The sequence below is a fragment of the Callithrix jacchus genome, chromosome 1 (genome assembly GCF_049354715.1).
Source record: "Callithrix jacchus isolate 240 chromosome 1, calJac240_pri, whole genome shotgun sequence".
Taxonomy (NCBI): Eukaryota; Metazoa; Chordata; class Mammalia; order Primates; family Cebidae; genus Callithrix; species Callithrix jacchus.
Genome location: NC_133502.1, coordinates 53571962 through 53589143, shown reverse-complemented (window position 1 = coordinate 53589143; position 17182 = coordinate 53571962). Strand labels below are relative to the sequence as shown.

Sequence of the window (17182 nt, the reverse complement as noted above, 5' to 3'; positions counted from 1 at the left end):
AAAGACACTATCACTGTGGGCTACTTGTAGCCAGAAAATTCTGTAATAGGTATACCACATTTTTTACGGTTTTTACTTTTACAGAAAGTGAAACTAATTCTACTTTATACAGTGACACGGTTTGGCTCTGTGTTCCCACCCGAATCTCATGTTTAATTGTAATGCTCAGTGTTGGAGGCGGGGCCTGGTGGGAGGTGATTGGATCATAAAGGTGGATGCTTCATAATGGTTTAGCACCATTGCCCCGATGCTGTTCTCATGACAGTGAATGACTTCTTATGAGATCTGGTTGTGAAAAAGTGCAGCACTTCCACCCTCTGTCTTTTGCTCCTGCTCCGGCCATGTAAGATGAGCCTGATTCCCCTTCACCTCTGCCATTGTAAGTTTCCTAAGGCCTCCCCAGAAGCTGACCAGATGCCAGCATCATGCTTCCTCTACAGTGAGTGGTACTGTGAGCCAATTAACCCTCTTTTCTTTATAAATTACCCAGTCTTAGGTATTTATAATAGTGAGAGAACAAACTAATTCATACAACTTAAAAAATGTAAACTATAACATGGAAATAAATAATTTTTTTATGAATAAAGAGACCATCCCATAGGACAGTGTAAGATGTGAGAATAATTAAATAGATGACCTTAACATATCTTAAAGGTTAAAAAAGAGTAAATCTACACAAGGCTGAAAAAGACAAATAAGAGAAAGAAGATAGGAAGAGACATCAAACATAAAAAAGACCAAAAGTCATATTAAAAAGTGTTCAACATCCCTACACATCTGGGAAATGCCAATTAAAACAAGAATGAAATTCCACCTCATCCAGTTAGAACATCTATTATCAAAAATACAAAAGATGACAAGTGTTGTTGGAATGTGGAGAAAATAAAAGACTTACACCCTGTTGGTGGGAATGTTCATTAGTGCAGCCATTATATAAAATAGCATGAAGGTCACTCAAAAAGGTAAAAAAAGAACTGTCACATGATCCAGCAACTTTGCTACTAGATATATATCCAAAGGAAATAAAATCAATCTGTCAAAGAGATAGCTGCACTTTCAAGTCTACTGCAATACTATTCATAATAGCCAAGGTGTAAAATCCACCTAAGTATCCATCACACAAAATTTTTGCTTTCTCTGTGCATATAAAAGTTACATTTACACTAATATTGTGTGTATTAACTGTGCAGTAGCATTATGTCTAAAAAAATGTACATAATGTAATTAATTTAGTTTGTTGCTAAAAAAACATGGTAACAATCATCGGAGCCTCCAGTCAGTGTAATTTTTTTTTTTTTTTCTGGTAGATAGTCTTGCTCTACCAGAGAAAAATTACAACTGACTTCAATGTTTATAGCTGAAGACTGATCAAGTCAGGGTGGTGGTTGCTGAAGTTTAGGGTAGCTGAAAGCCTGTGGCAATTTCTTAAAAATCAAAGAGCAATGAGGTTTCCCACATTGATTGATTCATTCTTTCATGAAAGATTCTCTGTAGCATGCAATGCTGTTTAACAGCATTTTACACACAGCAGAATCTTTTAAAGATTAAATTAAAGCAAATTCTATTAAACTCTGTCACTGCTTTATCAACTAAGATGATGTAATATTCTATATCCTTTGCTGTCATTTCAACAAAGTTCACATCATCTTCATTAGGTGTAGATTCCACCTCAAGAAACCACTTTATTTGCTAATTCATAAGAAACAACTCTTCGTCTGTTTAAGTTTTATTATGGGATTGCAGCAATTCAGTCATATCTTTAGGCTCTAATTCTAGTTCTTTTGCTGTTTCTACCACATGCACAGTTACTTTCCACATTGAATTTGTGAACCCCTCAAAGTCATTCATGAGGGTTGGGATCAGTTTTCCAATCTTCTATTAATATTGATATTTTTACCGTCTCCCATAAATCATAAATATTCTTAATGACATCTCAAATGATGAATCCTTTCCAGAAGATTTTCAATTTACTTTGCCCAGGTCTATCAGAGGACTCACTGTCTATGGTATATGATCCAGCAACTCTGTTACTAGGTATATACCTTTATATAAATTATGAAGGGCATATAACCCTTACGAAGGGTATTTCATAAGTTATAAGACTTAAAAGTTGAAATAACTCCTGGTAGATCTATTTTTAATTTCTTAAGGGACTTCCATACTATTTTCTGTATTGGCTGCAGAATGGGTACTGTGTTAACAGACATGAAAACAACATTAATCTCCTTGTGCATCTCCATCAGAGCCTGTGGGTGGTGAGGTGCATTGTCAATGAGAAGTAATATTTTGAAAGAAATATTTTTTCCTGAGCAGTAGGCCACAAAGTGGACTTAAAATATTCAGTAAACCATGTTGTAAAGACATGTACTGTCATTCAGGATTTGTTGTTTAATTTATAGAGCACAGACAGAGAAGATTTAGGATAATTTTTAAGGAATCTAGGATTTTCAGAATGGTAAATGTGCATTAATTTCAATTTAAAGTCACCAGCTACATTAGCCCCTAACAAGGCAGTCAGCCTGTCCTTTGAAGTTTTAAAAGAAGTCATTCGGGGCCGGGCGCGTTGGCCCACACCTGTAATCCCAGCACTTTGGGAGGCCAAGGCGGGTGGATCACGAGGTCAAGAGATCCAGACCATCCTGGTCAACATGGTGAAACCCCGTCTCTACTCAAAATACAAAAAATTAGCTGGGCATGGTGGTGCGCGCCTGTAATCCCAGCTACTCAGGAGGCTGAGGCAGGAGAATTGCCTGAACCCAGGAGGCGGAGGTTGTGGTGAGCCGAGATTGCGCCATTGCACTCCAGCCTGGGTAACAAGAGCGAAACTCCGTCTCAAAAAAAAGTCATTCGGGTATTGACTTCTCTCCAGCTTTAAAAGTCCTAGATGTCTTATTCTTCCATTAGAAGACTGTTGTATCTACACTGGAAATCTAATGTTTAGTGTAGCCACCTGCATCAATCACTTTAGCGAGATCTGCATAACTTGCTGAAGTTTCTAAATCAGCGCTTGCTTCTTTACTGTGTACTTTTATGTTACGTAGATGGATTCTTTCCTTAAATCCCATAAACCAACCTCTGCTACCTTCAAACTTCTTTCTGCAACTTTCTCTTATCCCTCATGAAATTGAAGAGAGTTAGGGCTTTGCTCTAGATTATGCTTTGTTGTAAGGGAATGTGTGGCTGGTTTTATCTTCTATTTAGACACCAGTATTAGCAATAAGGCTATTTTCCTTTCTTGGGATACACTTGTTCACTGGATTAGTACTTAATTTTCTTCAGGAACTTTTTCTTTGCATTTATGACTTAGCTAACTGCTTGACACAGGAGGCCTATGTTGGCTTTTAACATGCCTTCCTCACTAAGCTTAATCATTTTTAGTTTTTGATTTAAAGTGAGAGACGTGCAACTCTTCCTTTTGATGAACATTTAGACCATTGTAGAGATAGTGTTAGTAACTGGCCTAATTTTAATATTGTGATAGAATAGGGAGAGAATAGGGAGGCCCAAGGAGAGGGAGCAAGATACGGGAATGGTCAGTCAGTGGAGTAGTCAGAACACACATGACGTGTATCAATTAAATTTGCTGTCTTATGAGGACATGGTTGGTTGGTACCTCAAAACAACTATAATATCAAAAATTACTGATTACAGATCACTATAACAAATAAAATCATAATGAAAAGGTTTGAAATATTGTGACAATTACCAAAATGTGACAGAGACATGAACTGAACACATGCTGTTAGAAAAGTAGAAGCAATAACTTGCTCCGTTTAGGGTTGCCAGAGACCTTCAGTTGGTAACACAAACAAACAGTATCTGCGAAGCACAATAAAGTGAAGTGTAATAAAGTAATGTATGCCTGTATATTGGTGGTTACCAGAAGCTGAGGGAGTTAGTAGGCAAAGGGCTTAGGCGATGTTAGTCAAAGGATACATAATTATAGTTAAATAGAAGGAATAAATCTCAAAAGATCTATTGTACAGCATGGTGACTATAATTAATGACAATATATTATATTCTTGAAAAACATAAACAGAGTTATGTGCTCTCACCATAGAAAATGTTATGTGCTCCATAGAAATGTTGTGTGCTCTCACCAGAGAAAATAACTGTGTAAGGTAATGCATTCGCTAGTTGGCTATGTTTAACCGTTTCACAACGCACAGTGCATATACTTTAAAACAGCACTCCCCAACCTTTTTGGCACCAGGGACTGGTTTTGTGGAAGACAAATTTTCTACGAATCAGGGGTGTGGTTGGTGGAGGGTTTTGAGATGATTCAAGTGCATTACATTTATTGTTCACTTTCTTTCGTTTTCTTTTCTTTTTTGGGGGGGTGGGGCAAGGAGTTTTGCTCTTGTTGCACAGGCTGGAGTACAATGGCGCAATATCTGCTCACTGCAACCTCTGCCTCCCGGGTTCAAGCAGTTCTACTGCCTCAGTCTCCCCAGAGCTGGGATTACAGACATGAGCCACCACACCTGGCTAATTTTTGTATTTTTAGTAGAGATGGGTTTTACCATGTTGGTCAGGCTGGTCTCAAACTTCTGACCTCATGATCCTTCTACCTTGGCCTCCCAAAGTGTTGGATTTACAGGTATGAGCCACTGTGACCAGCCTGTGCACTTTATTTCTATTATAATTACATTGAAACATACAATGAAATAATTGTACAACTCATGATAATGTAGAATCAGTGGGAGTCCTGAGTTTGTTTTCCTACAACTAGAGGGCCCCATCTGGGGGTAATGAGAGACAGTGACAGATTCTCATTAAATTCTCAAAATGAATCTCATTGAAGATTTGCATTAGATTATCATAAGGAAATCACAATCTAGATCCCTCACATGGACAGCTCACAATAGGGTTCCCACTCATATGAGAATCTAATGCACTGCTGGTCTGACAGGAGGCGGAGCTCAGGCAGTAATGCCAGCAGTGGGGATTGGCTGCAAATACAGATGAAGCTTAGCTAGCTTGCCTGCAACCCATCTTCTGCTGGTCAGTCTGATTCCTAACAGTGCATGGACTGGTACTGGTTTGTGGTCTTGAGGTGGAGGACTGCTTTAAAACATCATATTGTACACGTTAAAAACATACAATATTATTTGTATATTTAGTTTTTAAAAATGAATGACAGAGAAGCAAAGTTGTCAATTTAGCTTCAGCACTGTGCAGGAAAAATAGAGTTATTTAAAACTTAATTTTGTTGCTATTTATGACAGATATTTTTCGACAACAGAAATTTGTAAATGAAACAATTAGAGTCTGATGACATCTCATATTTGAACCATGTCAAATTGCTCTCCTTATTATAATCGAGTGATTCTAATGAAAATTTCTGACTGTGATTTGGTCTTCCAAATTGATTTTTTTTAGCCACATCAGCAAATATGTTGGTTTGTGTGACAATTATGTTGCTCACCATAAATCAGTATATTAATTGATCTGTTAGTGTATATTTCAATTTTTGTGAGTTTAGTGTTAGCCTGATTAAATACAGTGAACTCTGGAACACAGATAAGAACGTGTATTTTCTAAAGTGACAGTTTTAGCAGTCAGGCTCTGCACTGTGGACCCTGGACCTCAACTCTGTGATTGATGAAGCCTGTTGGAAAAACTGATCAGATTTCTTTGGTCTAAATCCTTAAATAGCCTCTGGTCTCTTTCTGCCTTTTGCATCTTCTTATAGGATAGAAGATGTTAAAAGAAGTAATCACTCTAAAAGAGCCTGGTGTCGGGATTGGCCTATAAAAGGTACCCATTAATATTCTCTCAGGTACCTCCAGCACTTAATATCTTAGAAACTAGAGATGGAGCACTCCAACCTGCTGATTTGCTACTTCTTCATGAGTTTCAAAGAAATTGTCATAATAATGTTTAGTCTTGCTGTGAAGAGAAAATCTGTTTAATGGTTGCACATTGTACAATGTCACATAGGTGTTAGTTTATTCCATATGAATATATAGTGTGTTCATTCCATCCACTATACTTTCATGTAAGAGCAATCAGAAATAAAACAATGTGGAGATGTCTGAATTGGATGATTCTCAAATCGCTTCCTTTATTAGAATACCAAAGGAGTGTTTCAAACCATATGGTTAATTTTCTCTAATAGTACTATACATTATATATATAATGATATAACAAGGGCTACAAAAGTCAACTCAGAATCAGCTTAGCCACAATTAGGCCATTTTCTATGGCCCACCAATATGTAACAACTCTAGTTACAATAACCATGGTTCTGGGTGCAATTGAAATTTTTAAAAATCTCCTTATGTCTATTTTTATACTATTCCTCGTATGGTTAAATGTTAATAATACCTGAGCTCTTTAAACATCTCTCTGTATGATGAAAATCACTATTCTTGGAATCTTAGGTTCATTTATCATGTCGCGGTCTCCATAAATCACATACATTTTACCACATTGGATTTAATGTCTAGGATGCACATAATCAAGATGAATGCTGCTCTCATAATTATAGCTTCAAACCCATGATTCAATGCACTGCCATAATCATCTTTGCCAAAGATCATCCCACATATACTGATAATTTTAGACAATTTGCTTAATCATTATGTTGAAAGTTATATCTCAGAAGTAAAATGCAGAGAGTCAGTCTGTATAGAATAACCACTGTATAAGGTTTACTATGCTTACTTTCACTTATATATTATGAATAACATATTAAATATCACTTAATGTAACTTTTAACACTGCATTGATAATATTCCATTACCAGAGCCAAATTACAATATCAAACATTTTATATTCCAGAGTAGATTTCACTTCTCTTCCTGCTATATTTTAAAAAGCCAGGTATATTATCTCGTCTGAATGGTTAAAAACTAGATTTATTAGTTTTAACAAATAAATTTTAATCTATATATACACATACATACATATATATTTCTCATATCTGTACAATGTGAACATAATAGTAAAATTTTGTTTTTATTTCAGAAAAATGCAAATATTTTCTTAACTACTTTGCTAATTATGGTTTTTTTAGATATTTTATAAATATTTAAATACATCTCTGCTTTTAAGAAAATATGCTGTCTTTACAATAAGTAACATGTGAAAAGTAATGAAAACTTGTACTGAATAGAAATGTAAGGATACTCATGTATAAATTCCACAAGGACATGAACTATGCCTATCTGACCAGCATTATTTTCCTGACATTCTCACAATGAATGAGAGGATGGTTACATGGAGAAATTTGTCTCACAAAGCTCTCTGCAGTCTGACCAGATTAGCTGTAGAAACAGTTACAGGGAAAATTTCATTGTATACTTTCCAAAGTCATCATAAGACCCATTATCTAAATATATCATTTTTTAGAATAATTAGTTTACCACGACAGTAGTAGTAGCAGTAGTAGTTGTGGTAATACTATTGCTTACAGAGTAATTACTGTGAGTCTTCTACACACTTTAAGTGAGACAATGCTAATAATACCAATTCCTGAACACCAACACAACCAGTACAGAATATTTATATTTAACACTTTCACTTGTATCTATCTGATAATGTTAGCAAATACTGATTTACAGTAACTCATCTAAGGACAATATCTTTTTCCTTATAAGGCACATGTATGCAAATTATTGTCATGAAAACTATAGATTTCCAATTTTCCAATATTAGCAAACTAACAAGCTTGCTAGATACTATGGCTTTTAATTTATACTTAGCCTCATGTTGATTAAAGTTTAAATTTGGCAATTAGACTAAAATGTATTCGTTGGAAATGTCTACATGTCATCATCAGTAAAAATATATTTAGATGTAATATTCAAATGCCTCAGGTGTAAATCTGTGCAGCTTCGTCTATATATTTTATATTTTGATTCTTTCATAAAAGTATCTAACATATCAAGATTCTAATGTGTTTCAAATATTGCTAGTTTATACTCATTCCTTTAGTTTAAGGAAATGGTTTGAAAATGTGACTCTCAATACACAAATGGTATATAGGTTGCTTGGTGTTTTCAGTGAAGGAAGTGATAGAATAATTATTCTCATATATGTTTTATAAATTGGAAATGTAAGATTAAGATAATTACTAAAAAGCTTATATGCCACCTGAAAAGGTAATGGCACATAACAGATTTGGAGGAAAAAAGCAAAATAAGATTCTGGAAAAATAACTACAAAATTACATGCTTGACTCTTCAAAGCAATAACCTATGATATTTAGGGTAATTACTATCAAGAGTTTGGCTTACGATGGATCAAATAGATTAATACAAAGAGTATATATGGTACCTCTTGGCAAATATGTTTTAAGATAGAAAAGAAAAGTGCTTTATAACTTTTTGTTCCATTTATTATTGAGAATGTATGCTGCAGGAACAATCATGGGTTCTTTAATTCCTAATACTTTTTATCAATGTTTACGGAACCACTATGTGTGTAGAAAAAACTTAATATAGTCATAAAAGATCTTACATCTGAATACAAATGGAAAAAAACTGTACTATTTGAAACATAATTGTTAGTCAAAAATATGCTCTTTCTTTGCAATGAAGACAAAAATAGTGCAAATTACTAGTCAAAGTATCATGGCCACATTTTTTAATACCTGTTTGAATAAATGGATATATCCAAAATGTTTCTTCTAATTTAGAATGCTCTCATAGTAATGAAACACATGTTCTTAATAATATCTCAGTTAGGGGATGCAATTATAATAATTTCTTCATGATATTGATAATACAAAAAAGAAAAACAATACTTCAATTGGGCTTTTCACAGTTGGTATTTTTCAACAGATGTTCTGTATCCTAAATGGACTAAAAACTTGAGTGAACTAGAAATCATGGCCAGAATATACTGACTTTTAACCTGAAAGTAAAGCATTAAGGTTATTTAATATGACCTAAGGTCCAATCTTTCAGTCTCTGAATTTAACTCCAGATATTTAACTCCATCAACGGATAATTTTTTTCACATATATGAAGAAAATAACAGTAATGACATATTGACAATATTCTACATCCAAACACTAAATTAAAAAAAGGAAAACCTTCAAAATCTGAAGTTAATTAAAATATACACTTTAAATCCATTTTTCAGTATTTCTAGATTCTCCTTACAGCTGATGATAAAATCATGATTTTTGATTCGATATCTGATGAAGTGCCAAAAGTGGTCTTTAAGTCAGAATTTTCTCCATCACTTTTCACACATATATTAATCCTGAAAAGTAGAAAAATCTAGCAGAAACACGAAAGGCCAGCTACCTTCCATTCTTGACAACATGTAATTTTTAAGGTAATATTTTCTGAGATATTAAACATATGAGCAAAGATGTGATTATGGAAATAACCCATGCTTCAAGCAATTTATTATTTACTGAATATGAATATACATGCCTTGGAGAATATCTTACACAATGGCATCTTTTGCACTATACTGAAATAATTGCTTATAAATTTAATATATTCTGTTATATTTATTATTAACATTACAAATCATTTCCAAATACCTAAAGTTGATTGCCTAAATGCACACTAATTGTTCAGTTACTGAAATGTTAAAATTGTAAAAAGTTAGGTGCAGTGGCTCATGCCTATAATCTCACTTACCCCAGAGACTGAGGAGGGAGGATGACTTGAACCCAGGAGTTCAAGGCTGCAGTGAACTATGATTGCTTCACTGCACTTAAGCCTGGGAAACACAGTGGAACCCTCAACTCTTAACAAAAAACAAGAATGAAAAAATGGGGGTATCTCATCAAGAAACTTCCATTAAATGTAAATATTATGAGTAACTTAGTAACTCACTGCAAGGTTAAGTTACATTGCAATGAATTCAATTATTTTACTATCTTCTATTTTCATTTTAAAGTACTGGTCCAACTTTGAACACAGGTAGCCAGCCTATTTCCTTGAGGAAATATGAGCCATAAAAGTAAGTCCCCGTGGTAAAGAAGAAAAGAGCATGAACAAACTTCACCTAAAAATTTTAAGGCTGGGATTAGTCTTGTATATACATTAGAGAGAAAAATTTATTCCGAATCACTAAAAATAATGGTTTGCATTGTGTTGTGATATGAGGTACCATTTGTAAGATATTGAGAATGGCGCTCAGCACTGTGGGAGACTTGTGATCAGAGTCTTGCCCAGGGGGCCCAAAATTCAGGGAGCCATGTTCTTGCCCTTCTTCTTTGATGCATGGTCCCATAGGATGAGGCATTAACAAGGCGAAGGAGACTATAAATATCAAGCCCACCCTCTGGGCCTCAAGCAAATAGAGACAATGGAAATCTAATGTTTCTTAACCAAATAATCTTGAGTCTGTTTGAAGGCCTGCACCTACCTAATCCTTCCATCTGTCCTCCTAAGGGCCTCCTGCATTACCTTCTACTAGTAAGTCATTGGCCAGATGTACCAATTTTTCCAGGATGGGGATGGATCTTGAATATGTGTGTGAGGCCTTTTGCAGAACAGGACAGAAGTGGGAATGGGAAGAGAAGACAAAGAAGGGCCTGGATCCAAGCTATCCCCACATTGCCAGATTCTAGCAGAGAAATGAAAAAATTCTGAGAATTTGAAATTTTTAAATTGGTCTTGCAGGCTATTATTAAGCTATATTTTTTACATTTTTTGAGGATAGATATTTTATTGAACATTTTTTAGTTTAATAATTTTCAAATATTTAGAAATGTATTTTATGAGCCTTTATTTCTTATTTTTACCTCCCATTCACAACAATGAGGACCTTGCAGTATTCTGACTTCATAAATGGTGGCTAATTTCCCTCAGAGTGCAAAACTGGAAGATGCCAAACCTTGGTAAGGCTTAGCCTGGGAGCCAGCACAGTGTAACTTCTGCCACATCCTATTAAAGCATATCACAGAGCCAACAGTCATTCAAGGTTAGGGGATTATATACTAAGGCACAAGTTATGGTTCATCCAGGGATACCAAAACCTTCCAGAACATGCATCTGAAGATTGATGAGTAGAATAACTTGGTCAGAAAATTAAGGAAGTCAAAACTTAAGGCATAATAATAATTAGAAGCTCATATTAACTTTTTAATCATAAGCTAAAAAGTATCCCAAATGAGGCAAGAGATGTTTCACTATGTTTTAGTTAAAGGCCAAGAAGTAGTTGAATAAAGTTGGGTTTATTGATTTTTGCAGCAGGGAATGTACTTCATGAAGAATCATGTATCATCTCAGTAAGAGAATGTTAGGAAGGATTAATTATGGAATTTGGTCTCATGTAATGTGATTTTATGGAAACTTTAAATACAGACTGAATGTTGTCAGGAGCCAGGATAATGCTACCATTGGTATTTGTACTTGTTTCCTAGAGATACTATAACAGTCTACCATAACCTGAGTGGCTTAAAAGAAATATATACTTTCACAGTTTTGGAGGCTAGAAATCTAAAGTCAAGTTATAGCCAGGACGATGCTCTCTCTGACACTCTGGGTAGGTAGTATATTTGTTTGCATCTCCTTAGCTTCTGGGGTTGGCCGTAAATAGTTGGTACCCCTGGGCTTGTAGCTGTATCATCCAAACCTCTCCACTGCCATCACTCAGTGTTCTCTTCTCCCTGGGTGTCTGTGTCCTCACATGGAAGTTTCATCTTCTACAAATGCCACCAGTCATATTGGATTCAGGGCTCAGCCTACTCCAGTATAACTGCATGTTTAATTATACCTGTGATGACAGGAAATAGGGTCCAAATTTCCAAATAAGGTTATATTCTGAGGTACTGGGGAACAGGATTTCAGTATATCTACTGGTGGCCACAATTAAACTCATAACAGTAACCTAATAATTCTTATCTAGGAGGTGGAAGGCATGAAAATAGGTTAAAGATATAATTGGGAAAGAAGTAGCACAGCAGCACTCATGACAGCCAGGATTGGAGGTAAGTGGGGTCATTTTTATGGTACGAACAATGGTTTGACTTTGTTTTTGCATATTCTCTGTATACAGGCATGACTATAAAGTAGTCCAGTTTCGGTTTGGACCTGTCACAATCACAGAGTGGCCTTGTTCTCTGCAATTATAATGTTCAGCACAAGAACACCATGGCCTAGCTGTGAGAGGCAACTTTCTGGCAACATTAATCCTACTTGATAGTGCCAAGCCAGGTCCTGGCTGTTGGTGGTTATTGTTCTATTTCTTGTTATTTGAATAAAAAAAAATGGTGGATGAGAGAATAACACTTCCAAACTGATTGAAAATTAAAAGTAAAATAAAAAGCCAAATAAAAGCACTCTACTAACATAACAAATAGAAATTTAAGGAGTCAAGATTGGAGTCTGATTTGGCATAGAGAGCAGATTATGAGTTCTACTTTTTAAATTATGAGTTGGTGGGCTGGTGGAATATTTAGATGGTGATGTTATTAAGAAGTTGAATATGTGAAATGAAGGTCTGGAGAACCATTAGAAATTTTTAAGAATGAATGAATTAACTAAAAGTGACTATGGACGGAGAAGAGAAATGAAATATCAACATAAAACTTGAAAGAATGTCTGTAGTTAGGGTTTAGAAGAAATAATGTGATACAAGTAAAAATACTTTTAGAGTTACTCTCACTAGATAGGACTATATTAGATAAGAAAAGGTAGAACCTTACAGTAAATGTGGACCAGTACTTAGGGATGTATTAAGGGAAAATGAGGTGCTTTATCAGGAAGTTAGTTCCCTAATAACAAATTTTAAAAGAACACCAAAATTGCTTCCTTTCAGTAAAGTTTCCAGGTATAAAGTAGGGATCTCAAGACTCTTTGGATCTCAAGAGTCTGTAATTCAGTTAAGGATAGGGAGAAACTAGTGATGAGGAAGAAGAAATAAGACTGTTACTGATGAGAGGTGGTTTACTGAAGCAAAAATTTGTATATATTTTTCTAGTTTTTAACCAGCATAAATATTTTTAAAGCAAAAAGATGTAGCCAGTAAAGAAAGAACAAAGATATAATCAATAAAGAGAGAAATAGAATGAAAATACAAGAAAATAGGAAGATCACAGAGCAAGTTATCTAAGTTAGGAAAAAAATAAAAGCACAGTATTCAAGTTACATTTGGCATGGATAAAGTACATCTGTCTAAGAAAAGAGTTTATAAACAGATTGTCGAACTTTTTATTTGTTGTAGATGATTTTTGGCGGGGGGGGGGTTGTTTGTAACAAAGGCAAAGTGAAGAGTGAGAGAGGCAGAAGGAAGAAGCTGATCACACAGACAGGATGACTCCTCAGTAAAACTCCTTCAAACCAAGAACAGCTGGAAAACCTAGCTGCAGACCTGAGATAAGAAAAAGACCATGACCCTAAATGGAAACTCCCATTCTGCCAGCTCAGCTGAATAAATGCCACTCCTTTTGTGGGCATGCTTTTTTCCCGCTTTGGTGCACCTTTGTCCTTTATGGTGTGCTTTGCCCCGATTGGCCCTTGCTCTGCCTTCTCTCAATTGGTTCTCTCTCTCTTTTTTTGAGATAGAACTGTTGCCTAGGCTGAGTGCAATGGCACAATCTTGGATCACTGCAACCTCTGTCTCCAGGGTTCAAGGGATTCTCCTGCCTCAGCCTCCCTAATAGTTGGATTACAGGTGCCTACCAACATGCCCAGCTAATTTTTGTACTTTTAATAGAGACAGGGTTTCGCCATGTTGGTGAAGCTGGTCTCCAACTCTTGACCTCAGGTGATCTCCCTGCCTCAGCCTCCCAATGTGCCGGATTACAGGCGCCACTTTGCTCAGCCTCCCAATTGGTTCTTTGTACCCCTCGGCACTGTGGTGTCTCTCTCAGTGGTACATTTTGGGGTACTTTTCGATCTGAGCCTACCTCCTCTTAAGCCCATAAAAACCGCTGTGCTCAGTCTCATTTCTGGCAACCCTCTTTCAGGTCCCTTCTTGCTGCTAAGAGCTTTTCTGTTATTTAATAAATCCAAGTCTGCCTTACTCACTCTCTGGTGTCCATGTGCCTTATTCTTCTTGGTTGTGGGACAAGAACCCAGAATTCACTGAACTGCTGGAGCAAAAGAACTGTACGCTCCTGCTCACCAAGGTGTGGGTAGTGGAAGTAAAAGAGCTGTAACACTCCCTCTCACTTGACAAACTGCAGGAGTGAAAAAGCTGCTGGTGCTAATCCCTTCCACTCACCAAAGAGTGGGAGTAAAAATAGCCACAACAATAGGAACTATGTTACATAGTGAGGGTGTTTTCACAAGACAAAGCATCCTGAGTATAGAAGGACATCTGCTGGAAGTAAAGAATCTGGAGGTAATGTTAAGGACTGGGGAATAAAACCAGTGAAATTACTAAAAATGTGATGAGGCAACAAACAAAACCAAATAGAGTTTAATTAATATGGGTTTCCAGGCTGTCCAATTAGAATAGTGTCTTTCTCTAACAGAAATATGCAGAAGTTGATACATTGCATTAAAAATAATATGGATTATTGATTGGCATGGATAAAGTGCAAAGATCCATAAAACAAAAAGAAAATTACTGGAAGGTGTTGCTCATGTGGTCCTTAGAAATAAGAAGCAAGAGAAGCTTCAAAGCAAGTGAAATGTTAAAAACACAAAGTCAGAGAAGCAGTTCAGTAGTTCTTGGATAGCAATATTTTAGGAAATTATAATCTTCTTGGTAGTGGTAACCTATTTAAATATTTTTTTTAGGCCGGGCACGGTGGCTCAAGCCTGTAATCCCAGCACTTTGGGAGGCCGAGGCAGGTGGATCACGAGGTCGAGAGATCAAGACCATCCTGCTCAACATGGTGAAACCCCGTCTCTACTAAAGATACAAAAAATTAGCTGGGCATGGTGGCGCATGCCTGTAATCCCAGCTACTCAGGAGACTGAGGCAGGAGAATTGCCTGAACCCAGGAGGCGGAGGTTGTGGTGAGCCGAGATCGCGCCATTGCACTCCAGCCTGGGTAACAAGAGTGAAACTCCGTCTCAAAAAAAAAAAAATATTTTTTTTAATATTCAGAGGGTTAAGTTGATATTTATTGAAAATAGTGTTTATATTTAATAGCACACTGAAAAAGCTCAAATAATTAATTTCCTTACATAGAAAATAATAAAGTACATTTAAGACAATATTTCAAGTTCTTAGTGTAACTTATTAAATTGTTTTAAATCAGGAACATGGCTATTCCATTAGGGAAATTAAATATTCATTGTTCTAATGAGCTGAAAATCAAGATTAGTATTATTTTAAATTATTGGCAATGTACCTCTGTTTGCTCAAACAAAACTTAACCAATTCATTAATCTTTATTTATTTTCTTGGTTAAAAAGCAGGAACTGCATGCATTTTAAATAACTGATAAATAGATTTTTTTTTCCCTCTGGAGAACTATACTTAGAAATAAAGGAAATGCGTATAAATTGTGCAAAATCCCAAAGCATATGTTGGGCAAAAATTACCTTAAATTTTTTGAAGTAAACATTGTATAATTACTTGATGGTCAATTAAATTTGATTGAAATGTATTGGTCAGCTTCATGTGGTACAAACTAAAGAATATTTGGAATTAATCATGCACAAGTTCTGTTTCTTTCACTTTCTAGTTACATAACTGTGGACATTATTTAAACTTTCCGATATTCAGTGTCTTTCTCTCTAAAATAATAACAGTATTTATTTTTTAGAGCTGTTGAGATGATTAAATTGTCTCATGTAATAAATATGTGAACATGCCAAATATGGTGTCTTTTACATACCAGGTAATTTTTTAAAGTTATTCAATTTCTTTCTTTTCCTCATTTATCCAAAACACTTAATATTATTACCCTTTTCTTTAAAGCAAGAGTTGAACAAGCAAGACATAGTCTGTCAAGCTGCACAGCGAACATCTTATTTGTCACAGATGACTTTTGGGGGTTGTTTGTAACAAAGGCAAAGTGAAGAGTGAGAGAGGAGGAAGGAAGAAACTGGTCCAGCAGACATTAGGATGGCTTCTCAGTAATATTCCTTCAAACCAAGAACAGCCTGAAAACTTAACTGCAGGTCCTGGATAAGAAAAAGCCCATGTCCCTAAATGGAAATTCCCATTCTGCCAGTGTAAATGGATCATGCTTCACATTGTTTAAATGAAAATAGAACTTTTTGTGCAAAGCGTAATTCAAATGTTGACACTATTGATAAAGAAAAAGATGAGGATAAATAAGAATAATGTAAATCTTTGCCGGTGACGTCCCTGTCCAAAGTTAATTTTAAGTGGCAATGGATGAAGTTCACAGTGATGTCAAGTATCTCCTTTTCGTTGTTAGTTAACCAAGAAAGAATACTTACCATACCCGAATATTAACACCAGAAGGATTAGCTTAATGGCTCTAGCCTGAAGGCTGTTGTTGGAAAAAAAAAATGGCTAGTTCTGTATTTTTACAGCAATAACGCCCTTTAGGGTGCTTTTTTAAAAACTGAGAGATGACATTTTTTGAATAGATTTTCTAAGCCTCGCATCCTAAATTACTCAAAAGCAACTAATTTTTAAACTCTTTGAAACTTAAAAGAGACACAAAAAATGTGAGTCTCATGCAACAAGCCTCTAAACTAGCTCTAACTTGTGTTTCAGAAATATGATCACTTGATAATCCTGAAGACCAACTGGGGAAAGAATGGTGGAAAGGGAAATACTCCATTAGTACAGATATTTCTCTAATTTCTTGGTTTATAATCCACTGCACTTCCAAAATTAGAATATTGGGAATTAAAGATGTTTAGTATAAAATTATAAAAATGTCAGTGTCATATTTGTCCTCATTGATGTTAACTTAGGTGTTGTTTGTTCTTTTTTTTTTTTTTTTTGAGACTGAGTTTCGCTCGTTACCCAGGCTGGAGTGCAATGGCGCGATCTCTGCTCACCGCAACCTCCGCCTCCCAGGTTCAGGCAATTCTTCTGCCTCAGCCTCCTGAGTAGCTGGGATTACAGGCACGCGCCACCGTGCCCGGCTAATTTTTTGTATTTTAGGGAAAGACGGGGTTTCACCATGTTGAGCAGGATGGTCTCGATCTGTTGACCTCGTGATCCACCTGCCTCGGCCTCCCAAAGTGCTGGGATTACAGGCGTGAGCCACCGCGCCCGACCCTGATGTTGTTCATTCTTAACAAAATGAAAGTTTCTTAGAATGCAGGCATTTCATTGAAACTGTGTTTTCAATATGTAAAGTGTTTGAATGATTTTGAATTAG

General features: G+C 35.9%; 1 long non-coding RNA gene across 2 annotated transcripts; it reads left to right on the top strand.

The window, feature by feature from the left end:
• Positions 1-282: 282 nt before the first annotated feature.
• Positions 283-16691, top strand: LOC118152982 (uncharacterized). Of its 2 annotated transcripts, none has more exons than XR_013525759.1 (3): positions 283-439; positions 11824-11905; positions 15796-16691. It is a non-coding gene; the product is annotated as an uncharacterized LOC118152982 (long non-coding RNA). The 2 variants fall into 2 exon arrangements; XR_013525764.1 differs by having other exon boundaries at positions 283-446.
• Positions 16692-17182: the final 491 nt, after the last annotated feature.